Below are 18,384 nucleotides of genomic sequence, written 5' to 3' on the forward strand. Positions count from 1 at the left end.
TGCATGTTTACCTTTTGTATATCTGATATAAAGTATCAGTCATTGTCTCTATAGTGTCCCAAGTCTAGATGTAGTAATTCAAGAAATCATTTCCAGTTCTCTCTATTCTCTATGTCCACAATTGCCAAAGCTATGACGTAGATATGATGGTTAGTATCCTATCCGACTACTGACAAAATCTGCCCACCAAACTGAGTCTTGAGGAATGCTCCATCCAATCCAATCAAAGAACGCCAATCAACTTTGAACCCATTTTTACAGCCACTCAAACACACATATTTTTTCATGACTCCATATGATCATGAACCTAATAAAACATAAAAGAGCAATAAAAAGAAAAATAAAATTAGATAAATAAAAATTGGATTGCCTCCCAATAAGTGCTTCTTTAATGTCAATAGCTTGACAGTGGGCTCTCATGGAGCCTCACAGGTGATCAGGTCAATGTTAGGACCTCCCAACACCAAACTTAGAGTTTGAATGTGGGGGTTCAACACCAAACTTAAAGTTTTGTTGTGGCCTCCCAACACCAAACTTAGAGTTTGACTGTGGGGGCTCTGTTTGACTCTGCATTGAGAGAAGCTGTTCATGCTTCCTTTCATTACCAAATAACTTGGCATTTAGCTTCATGATGGCTCCTAGATATTGAGCAACTTGCTCTCCAGTTACATCTTCATCCTCTTCAGAGGAAGAATAGTCTTCAGAGCTCATGAATGGCAGAAAGAGATTTAATGGAATCTCTATTGTCTCTATATGAGCCTCAGATTCCTTTAGGTCCTCAATAGGGAACTCCTTCTTGTTTGAGAGACGTCCCAGGAGGTCTTCCTCACTAGGATTTTCGTCCTTCTCCTTCATCTTTAAGTTCGGCCATATTGATTATATCAATGGCCTTGCACTCTCTTTTTGGATTTTCTTCAGTATTGCTTGGGAGAGTACTAGGAGGGGTTTCAGTGATTTTCTTACTCAGCTGGCCCACTTGTGCCTCCAGATTTCTAATGGAGGACCTTGTTTCATTCATTAAACTTAAAGTGGCCTTAGACAGATCAGAGACTAAATTTGCTAAGTTAGAGGTATTCTGTTCATAATTCTCTGTATGTTGCTGAGAAGATGATGGATAAGGCTTGATATTGCTGAGCCTATTTCTTCCACCATTATTAAAGCCTTGTTGAGGCTTTTGTTGATCATTCCATGAGAAATTCGGATGATTTCTCCATGATGAATTATAGGTGTTTCCATAAGGTCCACCTATGTAATTTACCTATGCCATTGCAGGGTTCTCAGGATCATAAGCTTCTTCTTTAGAAGACGCCTCTTTAGTACTGTTGGATGCATTTTGCCATCCATTCAGACTTTGAGAAATCATGTTGACTTTCTGAGTCAACACTTTGTTCTGAGCCAATATGGCATTCAGAGCATCAATTTCAAGAACTCCCTTCATTTGAGGCATCCCATTATTCACAAAATTCCTCTCAGAAGTGTACATGAACTAGTTATTTGCAACCATGTCAATAAGTTCTTGAGCTTCTGCAGGCGTTTTCTTTAGGTGAATGGATCCACCTGCAGAATGGTCCAATGACATCTTAGAGAACTCAGATAGACCATAATAGAATATATCTATCATGGTCCATTCTGAAAACATGTCAGAAGGACATCTTTTGGTCATCTGTTTGTATCTTTCCCAAGCTTCATAGAGGGATTCACCATCTTTTTGTTTGAAGGTCTGAACATCCACTCTAAGCTTGCTTAGCTTTTGAGGAGGAAAGAACTTAGCCAAGAAGGCCGTGACCAGCTTATCCCAGGAGTCCAGGCTATCTTTAGGTTGTGAATCCAACCATGTTCTAGCTCTGTCTCTTACAGCAAAAAGGAAAAGCATGAGCCTGTAGACTTCAGGATCTACTCCATTCGTCTTTACAGTCTCACAGATCTGTAAGAACTCAGTTAAAAACTGATAGGGATCTTCTGATGGAAGTCCATGAAACTTACAGTTTTGTTGCATTAGAGCAACTAGTTGAGGTTTCAGCTCAAAATTGTTTGCCCTAATGGTAGGGATTGAGATGCTTCTTCCATCAAACTTGGAAGTAGGTGTAGTATAATCACCAAGCATCCTCCTTGAATTATTGTTGTTAGGTTCGGCTGCCATGTCTTTTTCCTGTTCGAAAATTTCAGTAAGGTTGTCTCTGGATTGTTGTAATTTAGCTTCTCTTAATTTCCTCTTCAGAGTCCTTTCAGGTTCAGGGTCAGCTTCAACAAGAATGCCTTTTTCCTTATTCCTGCTTATATAGGGAAGAAGAAAACAAGAAAAGAAAGAGGAATCATCTATGTCACAGTAAAGAGGTTCCTTATTGTTAGTAGAAGAATAAAGGGAATAAAGAAAGGAGAATCCAAACAGAAGGGTAAGGATAGGGGTAGTGAATTGAGATGAAGAGAGGTGAAGAGAAGTGTTAGTGAATGAATAAATAAATAGAAGAAGAGAAGAGAGAGAGAATTCGAAAATAATTTTGAAAAAGTAGTTAATGATTTTCAAAAATTTAAGATAAGATATAATTGAAATTAAAATTTAAAACAATTAGTTAATTTAAAAAAAGAATTTTGAAAAAGGATGAGATATTTTCGAAAATTAGAGAGGGAGAAGTAGTTAGGTGGTTTTGAAAAAGATAAGAAACAAACAAAAAGTCAAATAGTTAGTTGAAAAAGATATTAAAATTAAATTTGAAAAGATAAGAAGATAAGAAGTTAGAAAAGATATTTTAAAATCAAATTTTTTTTTGAAAAAGATAAAATTTTGAAAAAGATATGATATAAAAGATAAGATAAGATAGATTTATTTTTTTTTAAATTAAAATTAATTACTTGACTAACAAGAAACTAAAAGATAGGATTCTAGAATTTAAAGATTGAATCTTTCTTAACAAGAAAGTAACAAACTTCAAATTTTTGAACCAATCACATTAATTGTTAGCATATTTTTCAAAAAGAAAGATAAAATTAAGAAAAAGATTTTTGAAAAACATTTTTGAAAATTTCGAAAATTATAAAAAAATGAAAAAGATTTGATTTTTGAAAAAGATTTTGAAAAGATAAGATTTTTAAATTTGAAAATTTGACTTGACTTGTAAAAAATAAATAATTTTAAAAATTTTTTGACCAAGTCAACCCAAAATTTCGAAAATTTGGAGAGAAATAAGGAAAAGATATTTTTTTGATTTTTGAATTTTTAATGAGGAGAGAGAAAAACACAAATATGACCCAAAACATGAAAATTTTGGATCAAAACACATGATGCATGCAAGAACACTATGAATGTCAAGATGAACACCAAGAACACTTTGAAGATCATGATGAACATCAAGAACATATTTTTGAAAAATTTTTTATGCAAAGAAAACATGCAAGACACCAAACTTAGAAGTTTTTAATGCTTGGAAAATATGAATGCAAAGGTGCACATGAAAAACAACAAAAGACACAAAACAAGAAATCATCAAGATCAAACAAGAAGACTTACCAAGAACAACTTGAAGATCATGAAGAACACCATGAATGCATGAATTTTTCGAAAAAATGCAAGAACAATGTGAATATGCAATTGACACCAAACTTAAAAATTGACTCAAGACTCAAACAAGAAACACAATATTTTTGGTTTTTATGATTTTATGATTTTTTTGGTATTTTCTTTATTTATTTTAAAAAAAAAGGAAAAAAATTTTTTGAAAAATTTTTGAAAACAAAACAAAAAGAAAATTACCTAATCTGAGCAACAAGATGAACCGTTAGTTGTCCATACTCGAACAATCCCCGACAACGGCGCCAAAAACTTGGTGCACGAAATTGTGATCATCAACAATAGCTCCAATGACTTGGTAGCTCTCACACGTGAATTACACTTAGTCACAACTCCGCACAACTAACCAGCAAGTGCACTGGGTCGTCCAAGTAATACCTTACGTGAGTAAGGGTCGATCCCACGGAGATTGTTGGTATGAAGCAAGCTATGGTCATCTTGTAAATCCCAGTCAGACAGATTTAACTAATTTAAGAGATTATTGGTTTAAATATGATTAATAAAATAAATAGAAAATAAAGATAAAGTTACTCATGAAATCCAATGGTGGCAATTTCGGATAGGTGCATGGAGGTGCTGTGTTCCTTCTGAATCTCTGCTTTCCTGCTGCTTTCATCCAATCCTCCTTAATCCTTTCCATGGCAAGCTGTATGTAGGGCATCACCGTTGTCAATGGCTACATCCCATCCTCTCAGTGAAAATGGTCTAACTGCTCTGTCACAGTACGGCTAATCATCTGTCGGTTCTCAATTAGGTTGGAATAGAATCCCGTGATTCTTTTGCATCTGTCACTAACGCCCAGCCTTCAGGAGTTTGAAGCTCGTCGCAGTCATTCAATCCCGGAATCCTACTCGGAATACCACAGACAAGGTTAGACTTTCCGGATTCCCATGAATGCCGCCATCAATTCTAGCTTATACCACGAAGATTCTGATTAAGGAATCCAAGAGATATGCGCCCAGCCTAAGGTAGAACGGAAGTAGTTGTCAGTCACGTGCGTTCATAGGTGAGAATGATGATGAGTGTCACAGATCATCACATTCATCAAGTTGAAGTGCAACGGATATCTTAGAACAGGAATAAATCGAATTGGATAGAAAATAATAATAATTGCATTGAAACTTAAGGTACAGCAGAGCTCCACACCCTTAATCTATAGTGTGTAGAAACTCCACCGTTGAAAATACATAAGTGATCAAGGTTCAGGCATGGCCGAATGGCCAGCCCCCATGAAGGTCTAAGGACTAGGCGTCTAGAGATGTCTAATACACTAGTAAAAAGTACTATTTATAATAAACTAGCTGCTAGGGTTTACAGAAATAAGTAATTGATGCATAAATCCACTTCCGGGGCCCACTTGGTGTATGTTTGGGCTGAGCTTGAATGTTACACGAGTTGAGGCTTATCTTGGAGTTGAACGCCAAGTTGTAACGTGTTTTGGGCGTTCAACTCTGGTTCGTGACGTGTTTCTGGCGTTTGACTCCAGAATGCAGCATGGAACTGGCGTTGAGCGCCAGTTTACATTGTCAATTCCCAAATAAAGAATGAACTATTATATATTGATGGAAAGCTCTGGATGTCTACTTTCCAACACCGTTGAGAGCTCGCCATTTGAAGTTCTGTAGCTCCCAAAAATCCATTTCGAGTGCAGGGAGGTCAGATTCCAACAGCATCAGCAGTCCTTTGTCAGCCTCCTATCAGAGTTTTGCTCAGGTCCCTCAATTTCAGCCAGAAAATACCTGAAATCACAGAAAAACACACAAACTCATAGTAAAGTCCAGAATTGTGAATTTAGCATAAAAACTAATGGAAACATCCCTAAAAGTAACTAGATCATACTAAAAACTACCTAAAAACAATGCCAAAAAGCGTATAAATTATCCGCTCATCAAATGCATTCCCCCACTTCATAATCCTTCAATCTGTGTTCTCTGGGCTTGGATCTGGGCCAAAAGGGACCCAAAAATCACTAAGGACGACTTCTGCAAATTCTGCAGATCGCGCATGGGTCACGCGATCGCGTCATCTAGAGTGTTGCTCTTCCACACGGTCGCGTCAGTCATGTGGTCGCGTCAGTTTTGTTTCGCAGGTCACGTGTTTGCCTCATCCATGCGCTCGCGTCGATTCTCTTTTGAGAGAACCACGCGTTCACGTCGTCCATGCAGACGCGTCACTGCCAGTTTCTTCGAAGGACTCCAATTTGTACTTTCCTTCCATTTTTGTATGTTTCCTTTCCATCCTTTAAGTTATTCTTGCCCTATAAAACCTGAAAGTACTCAACACACAAATCACGGCATCGAATGGTAATAAAGGATAGTTAAATTTGATAATTTTAAAGCATAGGAAACATGTTTTCTCATATATCATATCCTAAGGAAGGAATTGTAAAATCATGCAAATTTATATGAATAAGTAAGTGAAGAGTTGATAAATCATTCAATTTAAGTACAAGATTTATCATGAAATAGTGGTTCATCAAAGATCCTTAGTTGCAAGTCCTTCTAACTCTTGTTGAAATTTCTCCATAAATGTCAAACATAGAAATGGTGATACATCCCATGCATCACATTTTGAACTGCTTCGATCAATCCCTGGAAACCATAACATAGTAGAACTCAGTAGTCATAGAGAACTCACTTAAATGTGTACACATAATAGTCTCTAAGATTAGCACTCGGTACTCATAATAGTCTCTAACATACATACATAATACACGTAATAGCCCCTAAGTCACATGCATAATACCCATAAAAGCACATCAGTCCTAGATAGCATACATACTCTCAGGCATATACAATGAAAAACTAATTCTTATTATTCAATCACAATCAGTCCATGAGGGATAATCATCAACTAATTATATAGCATAAGAACAAAACAAGTAGTTTGATTATCATAACAATTAACTTATAATAGAATTAATATTTGTTGAAGATGCATGTTTACCTTTTGTATATCTGATATAAAGTATCAGTCATTGTCTCTATAGTGTCCCAAGTCTAGATGTAGTAATTCAAGAAATCATTTCCAGTTCTCTCTATTCTCTATGTCCACAATTGCCAAAGCTATGACGTAGATATGATGGTTAGCATCCTGTCCGACTACTGACAAAATTTGCCCACCAAACTTAGTCTTGAGGAATGCTCCATCCAATCCAATCAAAGAACGCCAATCAACTTTGAACCCATTTTTACAGCCACTCAAACACACATATTTTTTCTCAAAGATAACTTCTCCAGTTGGTTGAGGTTTGTTATATATTTGTACTGTTGAAGCAAAATTGATTTTTAGTCAAGCCATAGTCCCTAACCATCCTAGATTATTTCTTTTCATCACCATACACTATACTTTTAGCATCCATCAAAGCCCTTGAGATTAAATTTTTGTTTAGTGTCAAATCAAAACGTGTCCTGAAATAAGTTGTAGCTTTACAGTGTCTGAACTCACAAGCTTGCTATAGACCCAATTCCTATTGGCATGCCTATTTCTATCCTCTCTGGGACATGTGTGGTCGTCATTAAAAGTTTTGATCTGCCAATAAGTGTCCTTATAGTCTCTTGATGCATAAACTACCCAAGGACACTCCTTAACCTTACAAATTGTCCTGCACCTCATGCTACCCTCTTGAATTGTGTACTTTTGAATAGCTTCTCTAAAGTCCTACTTGGTACCAAACTTCATACCAATCTCAAGATGCAATCTCCAAATCTTGCACCCTTGCTAAACATTGGACATGCATCATCAGAATCATTGTCATCTTCTAGTTCATCTTCTAAATTTAGAGGACTCTTCATCTCCTCCGAGTGCCATGAATTGGTACTATTTAAATTAGCTCCAGGATCTAAACCATAATCTATACCTTCAGCAAAATTATCAACAAAACCAAAATCTACTTCTTCATCACTAACATCCTACATCAATACATCATCCTCAACTAGAATGTTTTCCTTTCCTTTAGATAGAGGACCAACATTTGTCAAATTCTTGTCTTTCTAATTCTTATTAACCCTACTCCTACTCTCATTGTTAACATCATTGTCTACAGTATCTGAATCAGATGTGTTGTCTTCATCAAGGCTTGGCTTAGAAAGGGTATCTTCTGCACTTTTAAAAGAGTCAGAAGACACTTCAAATGAAATCTCATTGTTAAAATTTTTTTTCTGAAATTCTCTGACAGCAGACCTTGTACAAGATCTCCTAGATATACTAGGTTTGTTGGACTATTTAGGCTTGTTGGTTTGATCTTACGTGGTGTATTGGGTGGTCTTGATGGGCTTAATAGGTTGGATGCTTCTGGTAGACTTGGGTTGGATGCTCCTAGCCTGAATTTGAGTATTTGAAACTAGTGGTGGTTGTATAACTTGGGTGTTTGAAGCAACTTTGATCTTTAAAAGTGATGGTTGTGTTTTGGAAAATTCTTCTTCTGTTTGGTGGGACTGGATGTACAATGTGTATTGGGAGTAACCATAAGTGTAAAAATTTCATTTGGGGAAAAATATGCATTAATAGCTCCATCATTATCCTTAGCTCCATCATTATCTCTTATCTTCTTATCATTGTTCAAGTTTCTCAACCCGTTTTCCAAGCCTTTTCCAAAAACATGCCACCAGCATTGCTTTATCTCATTATATCCAAACTTTTTATGGTAGTTTCTCAGGTAGAAGACATCTAGAGTATCTATATGTAGATCACTTAAACAAGCCTTATTATCTGAAGGAGACGAACGCCTAAATAATACCTGAGCTAGACTACTTTTTGTCGCGATATTTTTAACCCCACTAACAAAATCTTGCGACAGCGCCATTAATGAAGAGAAGAGGAAGAAGAAGAAGAAGGAGGAGGGTGAAAGTGGCAAAGATGAATAAAGTGTTTGTATTTGATACAAACTATTTTACATTCTGAATTTCATCCAAACCACGTCATTTTAGCCAAACTGAGTGCCAAACCAAAACGATAACGTTTTGGCACACTCTAGTGTGGCAAGGGGATGCCACATCAGTGATATAACAGCTGACTCATCACCAGAAAAATGTCCAGGGACCACTATGGTATCTAGAACTATATTTGGAGGACTACAATAATAAAATTAGAATCTCGAGTACCACATTGAGTAATGGTCTGAATCTGAGTGATCACTATAGAGATTAATTCGTCTTGTACATAATTTTTTTTACAATTAAATAAAAAAGAAGGAATAAACAATAAAATCATGACATGTATTGAGCTAATTTAAGTCATTATTCTATCTATTCACTAGCAACTCTTTCCGTTCATATACTTTGAGACATGATATTGATAGCTTCGAATTGGAGTGTTCACTTTGTTCATATATTTAGAGAAAGAAACGGTTGTGCAAATGGTGTGGCAAAGCATAGTCTATCACTAGGTTGCTCAATATAATTTTTGGTTAATGAAGCTCTTACTAATTTCATTTATTTGTAATTTCATGTGATAAAAGAGGCTTGATTTAGTTTGAATCTTAAAATAATTAAGTTTAGGGTTAGTATTTAAAAAAATAGGAAGACACACATGGGCTTCTCTCTTCTTTTTTTCCATCCATTTTGAATTCAGAGTTTTGTTTTAGTACATCATGAGCAATTAATCTCTTTTGTTTTTTTTTAAAGTAAAGAGCTCAACACAGTATAGTGAAGCAGTCAATTAGAAAGAACAAAACAAATAATTACAAAAAGCGCAGTAACATTAAAAGAAGCCCTTTTGTCATATCCGGCATTACCATCAACAACTAAAGGGTCCACACCACTCCACTTGTTGTGGCTCAACACGGTCATGTGAGTGATTTCTTCAACACCTTTGCACACCTTTGCTTGTATTCTGAAATATCCTTCTATTCCTCTCCAACCATATATTCCAAACCACTGCACAGAAGGATCTCAACCGTTGCTCTCTATCCTCTCTCCTCCTTGGCCCCTCCGTCCAACACAGAAAATGTTCCCTCATTGTCCCTGAGATAGACCATTATTGGCCAATCATCGATAACCAAGCACTCCACACCTGCCAAGCAAATTCACAGCATAGAAACAAATGGTGCACATGTTCCGCACATTTATTACATAGGACACAGACATTATCTTCCTGGTTAATGATCCCTAGCCGGCTTAACCGTTCTTTTGTATTCACCCTACCTACCAGAACAAACCACGCAAATAGCTCTACTCTAGCTGGCACCAACCCTTTCCAGATGGTCTTTGTGAATCTATAGCTTATCACCTCCTCCGGGAGTGTCGCCTCCTGCAAAACCTGAACAAATGAGTTAGTTGAATAAACTCCTTGTCTATTATATTTCCATACTATCATATCCTCCCTGTTTACTACTAGTTGCACAGGTCTCAAAGTCTCATGTAATTAACCCAGTATTCCCAACTCTTATTGAAAGAGCTCTCTCCTCCACTGGAAGTTCCAAATCCAATCTAATCCATCCCAAAACCCACAATCCCCTATAATAGACCCACATTGGTTTGAAACAGAGAAAGGCCTGGGAAATCGCTCTTTTAGAGGCCCACAAAGCAGCCAAATATCCTCCCAAAACCGCGTACGCCGTCCATCACTAATCTCCATAGACAGTCCTGTAACCATCTTATCCCTTATATGGTCATTCCTTATTTGTAGCTGGCATATATTCTTCCACGGTCCTCTCCTAGTAGGTAGTACTTGGGTTGACATCAGCTCATGGGGATTTAGATTATAACAAGAACAAACCACCTTCTTCCATAGCGGACAATCTTCCTTAGCAAATCGCCACCACCATTTAAACAGCATAGCTGTGTTGCGAATCATAGCATCTCCAACTCCCAACCCGCCTAATTTTTTCGGGGCCTGCACCACGTCCCATTTTACTAATGCCATCCCATTACTGCCATCATCCTTACTCCACAAGAACCTTCTTTGCAGTGAAATAAATTTCTCAGCGACTGCTTTCGGCATCTTGAACAAACTCAAATAATACACAGGCAGACTGTTTAATACTGATTTAATCAGCATCTACCTTCCAGCTTTATTCAGAGCTTTAGCCTTCCACAGACTTAGCTTCCCCTCCACTTTGTCTAGGACGGGCTTCCAGGTCTTCGCCAACCTCGGATTCGCACCTAAGGGAATACCCAGATATTTGACTGGAAGAGACTTACCTTTACACCCCAACAACTGGCACATATTTTGGGTCCACTGTTCTTCACAATTTGTCGGATTCAAGCTCAATTTTTCAAATTTGATACTGAGACCTGACATCAATTCAAAGCACCTCAATAGTCACCTGTAATTCTTGAGAGTGTCCGCATCTGGTGGGCAGAACAGAATTGTGTCATCAGGAAATTGAAGATGTGACAGTGCTATACTATCTCTGCCAATCACCAGAGGTAATATACACCCATTCCTGACTGCCTCTCCCACCAATCGAAGTAAGACATCCACAACTAGTACGAATAAGAACGGAGAAAGCGAATCACCTTGTCTCAGACCTCTTCCCATCTTGAATGGCTTAGATGGCGACCCATTAATCAGAACCGACATAGATGCTGTGGAGACACACTCCATCACCCACGATCTCCATCTATTGCCAAACCCCATCTTTTGTAGTACTATGTCCACAAAACTCCACCTGACTCTATCATATGCCTTTTGGAAATCTAACTTGATTATTGCTGCCTCCTTTTTCCTCGGTTTGAGCCAGTTTACCGTTTCACATGCGATGAGCGTCCCATCATGTATTTTCCTGCCTTTTACAAATACACTATGGGCTTCCCCTACCAAAGCTGGCATCACAGATCTCATCTTCCTAACCAAAACCTTAGAGATAACCTTGTAAACGCATCCAACCATGCTGATAGGTCGCAGATCTTTAATCTTCTTAGCTCCAATGAACTTAGGTGCCAACGCCACCCAAGTGATGTTACTGTCTGTCGGCAACCGTGACCTCTGAAAGAACCCCATCATTGCAGCCGTGAATTCAGGCCTAATCTCACCCCAACACCTCTTGACAAAATTCATGTTGTACCTGTCGCACCCTGTTGCCTTAGAGGACTCACAATCCCACAGAGCTGCTATGATCTCCTCCCCTGTCGGCAGTGCCTCCAAATTTACAAAATCTTCCTGCTCGATCCTACTTACCAGACCATCTTTGAAGCTCATCATAGGAGACTTCTCCTGGTAATATAACTCCTTGTAGTATTCCTTAATAGCAATTTTTATTCTAGCTTTGTTCCTGGCCACCCTACCGTTGATTAACAGTGTATTGATCCTATTATTTCTCCGTCTTGATGAAGCTATATTGTGAAAGTATCTTGTATTTTTGTCTACCTCCTTTGCTTGTCGAGACTGGGACATCTGTTTCTAATGGACTTCTTTCCTGACATACCATCTCTCACAGCAGGTAACCAGCGCCTTCCTTCTAGCTTCCATCATTCCGTCATACACCGCATTGCTTACCAAATCATCAATCTTCTAATTTCTTCCTCAAACCTCATAATCTTCTTGTCCATATCCCCAAATTTAGTCTTATGCCAATTCTCTAATGAAACCGTCAGAGCCTTCAACTTGTCTGTGAACTACATCTCCCCCAATCCTCGCCAGTCCTCCTTCACGAAGCTAAGGAAGCCTTCATGTGTAAACCATAAGTCAAGGCTTCGGAATGGCCTTGGCCCTACCCTCTGCCTCATATATTCTAAGATGACAGGATAGTGATATGATAAACCCCTTGGTCCACCGCGTATCCGAGTCTCGGGAAACTCTTCCAACCACTCCAAGCTAACCAGAGCTCTATTTATACGACTGCATGAGCGTTCTTGAAACCATGTGAACTTGCGATCTGTGAGCGGCAGATCCACTAAATCTATATCTTGTACCCAAATCCTGAATTCTTCTGCCGACCTAGGTAGAATATCAGTACCTTGCCTTTCTTCCACCTGCATTATTTCATTAAAATCTCCCATGTAACAGCTAGGAAGCTGACATAACCCAGCTATGTAACTCAGCTCTTCCTACACCTGAAGTTTCACATCTATATTATGTGCACCATAGACCAAGAAGATAGCACAATTGTAATTATTCTTTACCAGGACCCTTTCAACACACAACCATCTCTCCCCCTTATAGCAGTTATTCTTTTTAAATAAAGATTCATCCCATATTAACAATAGTCCACCCGCTATACCATCAGAGCCTACAAAGTCCCAACTTGCACCACCTTGCCCCTAAAGTCGTGCAACATCAAATCTGGTCACCACTTGTTTTTTAGTCTCAATCAACCCCAACATATCTAACCTATGTTTTATCTTTAAATTCTTCACCATTCTTACCTTGCCATCACCCCGTAACCCCCTAACATTCCAAGAACTAAATATCATTTAAAATTCTTTTTACACACCTGTTTTTATGTTTGGGCCTGCACCGTCTCAGTTTTTCCTTCTGCTTTGCCAACTTTCTTTTTCGTTCGATTTTTTCGTTCTGTGATTGGAGTATTGCTATAATGTCATCTTCCTCGTTGACCAGCATAACGCCCGACTCTTTTGCCAAATCCCATGTTCTTCGGTTCTCCAGCATCTGCTCATCCAGCTTTAAACCTTGCGTGTCCGCCACATCCCCCCTTCCCATGTTCTTTTTACACACCTATTTTTATGTTTGGGCCTGCACTGTCTCAGTTTTTCCTTCTGCTTTGCCAATTTTCTTTTTCGTTCGATTTCTTCATTCTGTGATTGGAGTATTGTCATAATGTCATCTTCCTCGTTGACCAGCATAACGCCCAACTCTTTTGCCAAATCCCATGTTCTTCGGTTCTCTAGCATCTACTCATCCAGCTTCAAACCTTGCGTGTCCGCCACATCCCCCCTTCCTCATACCCAAGCTCGTTCCCACCACGACTCCCCTTACCCTGTCCGGATTCCATCCTCAGCCCGTGGTGCGATTTTTGCAACCCACAAACTAAGCGACAAGTGCACCAGGTCGTACCAAGTAATACCTCAGGTGAGTGAGGGTCAATCCCACGAGGATTGATGGATCAAGCAACAATGGTTGGTTAAACCACTTAGTTAGGCAAGCAGAAAAGAGTGTTTTGGTATTCAAAAAGCATTAAACAATAATTAAGAATTTCAGAATGCAAGCAGTAAAGAAGTTGTGAAATATATATGGAGAAATAGTTAAGGTTTCAGAGATATCTATTTTCTAGATTGATTTTTCTTATTAACTATTTTAATCATGCAAGATTTAATTCATGGCAAACTATTTGTGACTAGACCCTAATTCCTTAGACCTTCCTAGTCTCCTCCAAAATTCATCAACTGCCAATTCCTTGGTCAATTAATTCCAATTAGAGGGTGATGATCAAATTCCAGTTTATATGCCACAAGAATCCTAATTATCCAAAAATAAGGAGATTATATGTCACGTATCCCGTTAAATACAAACAATTAGAAATTCAGGATAATATGTTTTCAAGCTGTTGTTCAAGTAAAGAGCTTTTCCAAGTTATACAAGAACTCAATTAGAACATGGGTCATACTTCCGTTCCACCCAAATTCATAAAGTAAAGAATGAAAATAATTATTGAAATATAAATCAAAACATGAATTAAAATAGAATAATAATAATAGTATCAATCCATACAATAGATAAAGCTCCCAACCATAACAGTGGATGTTTAGTTACTCATGGTTCAGAGAGAAAATAAGGATTCAGGTAAAATGTACTGAGTTCCAATCTGATGGCCTGAAAAGTTAACTAATGGAATCCCTTTTTATAACTAATCCTAATTAATTTTAGAAAAATCTATTTTTTAAAAGTAAGTAATATCTTTTCCTAATTTAAAAATCAAATTTGAATTTAAATCAAAATTAATTATAACAATCATCAAGTCTTCAATTAGAATCCGGATAATATTATGAATACTCTGATCTTTATATTTCAGTTTAATCCTTGAACACAGCAAAATTTGCTTTAATTAATTTTTCTTTGGTGCTTTGCACATTGAGCCTAGCCGTGACTTTAAATGTTTTGTCTCAAGGGTTACTTGACACAGAAATACCACAAGCACTTAACTGGGGAACTCTCTTTTAGTTATGATTTTTCTTTCAGTTACTTCCAGACAGTGGTGCTTAAAGTCTTTGGCATACTCTGTTAAACGCATTTGGTCTCGACTCTAAGTGTTCTGTCTCAAGGATTACTTGACACAATTACACCACAAGCATATAAATAGGGAAACAACTCTTTGAGCTTTTAATCATGTCTGACCTCCCTAGTCATTGATGCTCAGAGTCTTGGACCTTACTTTTATTATTATTATTATTATTATTATTATTATTATTATTATTATTATTATTATTATTATTATTATTATTATTATTATTATATTGATGTTTTTTTTTGCTTCAAGGACTAATTTTTTTGTTTATTTCAGAGAAGTCATAATAATTCTCTAAATTCCTGTTCCTTATACACCAACATCCTTTGATTCAAATTCAAATATGCACTATTCATGTCATGCATTCATAATCATAGAAAAATACCACCACATTTAAGTAAATAAGACTACTCTTAAATATAAACTCAATTTCTCATGCAATACATCACTTCTTTTTCTTTTAAATTTAAGCTAAGTGAGCAATACATGAGGCAAATTTTTTTTTCTTAAAAGATAGTACTAAATATCATGCAAGCAATCAAAGCAACAGAGAACAGAAGATAACACAATAAGAATGGAAGAAAAATAGAGTGAAAGGAACTTAACCACCTCAGTTATACTAGTGGCCATCTCGTTCTTCAGGTTGTGCTCTTCCGTAAAAATGATTCGCCTCCCTTTGGTGCCATAAAAATAGAAAATCTACAAGCGAAGCGACAACACCAAACTTAAAAATTTGCTTGTCCTCAAGCAAAGAACTGAAATCAGAGACGGACACCAAAACAATTAATATGATGAAAGAAGAATAAGAAGATAAAAGAACAAGAGAGAATTAGCATATGGGAGAGAGAGAGAAAGAAAATTTAAAACTGGGTGGCGAACTAGTGTAATTGTGCGGCGCAGATGATGCGTACGCGTGGGGCGCAAAAATTTTATACTGACGCATGAGCGTCAGGCACGCATCCGCGTGCCCATGATTTGTGCGAATCGCGCGAAGCCAGCCGTGCACACGCATATCTCTCTGTTCGCGTGGCTTGGGAACCCAGATTTTCATACGACGCGTGCGCGTCATTGGTGCACGAAATCACAATCACACTTTTGCAATTCCGCACAACTAACCAGCAAGTGCACTGGGTCGTCCAAGTAATACCTTATGTGAGTAAGGGTCGATCCCACGGAGATTGTCGGCTTGAAGCAAGCTATGGTTATCTTATAACTCTTAGTCAGGATATCAATAATTCTCAAGTTTAATTGTAAAAAGTAAAAGAACCTGAAATAAAAACTTGTTTTGCAGTAATGGAGAACATGTTGAGGTTTTGGAGATGCTATATTTTCTGAATCTCTACTTTCCTACTGTCTTCTTCTTCATGCACGCAAGGCTCCTTCCATGGCAAGCTGTATGTTGGGTTTCACTGTTGTCAATGGATACCTCCCATCCTCTCAGTGAAAATGTTCAACGCGCTCTATCACAGCACGGCTATTCATCTGTCGGTTCTCGATCATGTCGGAATAGAATCCAGTGATTCTTTTGTGTCTGTCACTAATGCCCCACAATCGCGAGTTTGAAGCTCGTCACAGTCATTCAATCCCTGAATCTTACTCAGAATACCACAGATAAGGTTTAGACCTTTCGGATTCTCAATAATGGCCACCAGTAGATTCTAACTTATACCACTCAATCTAAGGTAGAACGGAGGTGGTTGTCAGGTACACGTTCATAGGTGAGAATGATGATGAGTGTCACGGATCACCACATTCATCAAGTTGAGGAACAAGTGATATCTTAGAACGGAAGCAAGCGTGATTGAATGAAAAACAGTAGTAATTGCATTAATCCATCAAGATACAGCAGAGCTCCTCACCCCCAACCATGGGGTTTAGAGACTCATGCCGTAGAAGGTACAGTATGAAATGTGTAAAGTGTCATCCGGTAAAGATACAATGTCAAAAGATCCTATTTATAGTAAACTAGTAACCTAGGGTATACAGAAATGAGTAAATGACGTGAAAATCCACTTCTGGGGTCCGCTTGGTGTGTGCTTGGGCTGAGCATTGAAGCTTTTATGTGTAGAGACTTTTCCTGGAGTTAAACGCCAGCTTTTGTGCTAGTTTGGGCGTTTAACTCCATCTTTTGTGCCAGTTCCGGCGTTAAACGCCGGGAATTCTGAAGCTGATTTGCAACGCCGGTTTGCGCCATCAAATCTCGGACAAAGCATGAACTATTATACATTGCTGGAAAGCCCAGGATGTCTACTTTCCAACGCAATTCAGAGCGCGCCAATTGGGCTTATTTAGCTCCAGAAAATCCACTTCGAGTGCAGGGAGGTCAGAATCCAACAGCATCTACAGTCCTTTTTCAGCCTCTGAATCAGATTTTTGCTCAGGTCCCTCAATTTCAGCCAGAAATTACCTGAAATCACAGAAAAACACACAAACTCATAGTAAAGCCCAGAAAAGTGAATTTTAAATAAAAACTCATAAAAACATACTAACAACTAACTAAAATGTACTAAAAACATACTAAAAATAGTGCCAAAAAGCGTATAAATTATCCACTCATCACAACACCAAACTTAAATTGTTTCTTGTCCCCAAGCAACTGAAAATCAAATAGGATGAAAAGAAGAGAACATACTATAGACTCCAAAATATCAATGAAACTTAGCTCCAGTTAGATGAGCGGGACTAGTAACTTTTTGCCTCTGAACAGTTTTGGCATCTCATTTATCCTTTGCAGTTTAGAATGATTGGCATCTATAGGAACTCAGAATTCAGATAGTGTTATTGATTCTCCTAGTTAAGTATGATGATTCTTGAACACAGCTACTTTATGAGTCTTGGCTGTGACCCAAAGCACTCTGTCTTCCAGTATTACCACCGGATACATACATGCCACAGACACATAACTGGGTAAACCTTTTCAGATTGTGACTCAGCTTTTCTAGAGTCCCCAATTAGAGGTGTCCATGGTTCTTAAGCACGCTCTTTTTTCCTTGGATCACTTTTTATTTTTACCCTTGCCTTTTTGTTTAAAGGGCTATTGGCTTTTTCTGCTTGCTCTCTCTCTTCTCTTTTTTTTCTCTCTTTTTTTTTTGAATTCACTGCTTTTTCTTGCTTCAAGAATCAATCTGATGATTTTCAGATCCTCAATAACATTTCTCTTTTTCCATCATTCTTTCAAGAGCCAACAAGTTTAACATTCTTTAATCAACAAATTCAAAAGACATATGCACTGTTCAAGCATTCATTCAGAAAACAAAAAGTATTGTCACCACATCAAACTAATTCAATTAGTTTCAAAGATGAATTTGAAATCCTGTACTTCTTATTCTTTTGTGATTAAAAGATTTTTCATTTAAGAGAGGTGATGGATTCATAGGACATTCATAGCTTTAAGACATGAACCTTAAATTTTATTAATCATGAATTAAGAACAAGACTCAAAAATAAATATAAGATAAGACTAATAGTAATAGAAAACAAAATTTTAAATGACTCTAAAATAGACTCCTAATGATAGAGCTTATCACAGAGTTAGGACTCAACAACCTTTATTTTGAGAAGTGGATGCTCCCTCAACTTGTGGGGTATTTGACCCTTCAAGGGAGAGCTTCTGGCGCTTCAGCTCCTGTAGCTCATGCCCCTGCTTCTCTTGTTCCTTCAGCAATTTGCAGAGCATGCAGTTTTGATTCTGCTG

General features: G+C 37.7%; 1 non-coding gene across 1 annotated transcript; it reads left to right on the forward strand.

The window, feature by feature from the left end:
• Window positions 1-1,637: 1,637 nt before the first annotated feature.
• LOC112798641 (small nucleolar RNA R71) lies at window positions 1,638-1,741 on the forward strand. The gene has a single exon (XR_003200244.1). It is a non-coding gene; the product is annotated as a small nucleolar RNA R71 (small nucleolar RNA).
• The last annotated feature ends 16,643 nt before the right edge of the window (window positions 1,742-18,384 follow it).

The sequence above is a fragment of the Arachis hypogaea genome, chromosome 4 (assembly GCF_003086295.3).
Source record: "Arachis hypogaea cultivar Tifrunner chromosome 4, arahy.Tifrunner.gnm2.J5K5, whole genome shotgun sequence".
In the NCBI taxonomy this organism is placed as follows: Eukaryota; Viridiplantae; Streptophyta; class Magnoliopsida; order Fabales; family Fabaceae; genus Arachis; species Arachis hypogaea.